The sequence below is a fragment of the Aotus nancymaae genome, unplaced genomic scaffold, assembly GCF_030222135.1.
Source record: "Aotus nancymaae isolate 86718 unplaced genomic scaffold, 86718_ANA_hifiasm-v0.15.2.pri h1tg000022l_1, whole genome shotgun sequence".
NCBI lineage: Eukaryota > Metazoa > Chordata > Mammalia > Primates > Aotidae > Aotus > Aotus nancymaae.
Window position 1 is genome coordinate 22,291,890 of NW_026988435.1, and position 790 is coordinate 22,292,679.

The 790-nt window shown below is 40.4% G+C and overlaps 1 pseudogene; it reads left to right on the plus strand.

Moving 5' to 3' along the window:
• The first annotated feature begins 369 nt into the window (after positions 1–369).
• LOC135276412 (U6 spliceosomal RNA) lies at positions 370–470 on the plus strand (annotated as a pseudogene).
• The last annotated feature ends 320 nt before the right edge of the window (positions 471–790 follow it).

The window sequence follows — 790 nt, forward strand, 5'->3', positions numbered from 1 at the left end:
TGCTGTCTGGGATGCAAATGTAATGGCAGGAGCTAGAACAGCCCTCACAGATGCAGCAATAGAAGCCTGTTTTGAGGATGGACTGAGCTGTCTGTCCATCCTACCTGTTCTGCTTCACTGAGGACTATTTTAGGAGAGAAAAACAAATGTCTTTCTCTTTTATTTTTCTCTCTTGAGACAGAGTCTCACTGTCACCCAGTCTGGAGTGCAGTGGTATGATCTTGGCTCACTGCAACCTCCGCCTCCTGGGTTCAAGCAATCTCTGGGTCAGCCTCCTGAGTAGCTGGGATTACAGGCACCCACCACCACACCTGGCTAATTTTAATGTCTCTCTTCTTAAGCCACAGTATTGGTGGGATCTTTCTTCTAATGTAGCATGGCACACATATATGGAAATTGGAACGACGCAGAGATTAGCATGGCTCCTGTGCAAGGATGACACACAAATTTGTGATGTATTCCACACTTTTAAAATAGGAGGAATGAATAAGATTTAGTGTTTGATAGCACAGCAGGGTGAATATAGTCAATGATAATTTAATTGTACATTTAAAAATTACTAAAAGAGTATAATTAGACTGTAACACAAAGGATAAATGCCTGAAGGGATGGAGACCCCACATTCCATGATGTGATTATTACAAACTGCATGCTTGTATCAAAACATCTTAAGTACCCCATAAATATATACACTTACTATTTACTCACAAAAATTGAAAATTAAAAAATAAAGTAAAGTAGCATAGGCTGTATCCTTGCAGTGGGTAAGACATTGGACAAGGTCACACAG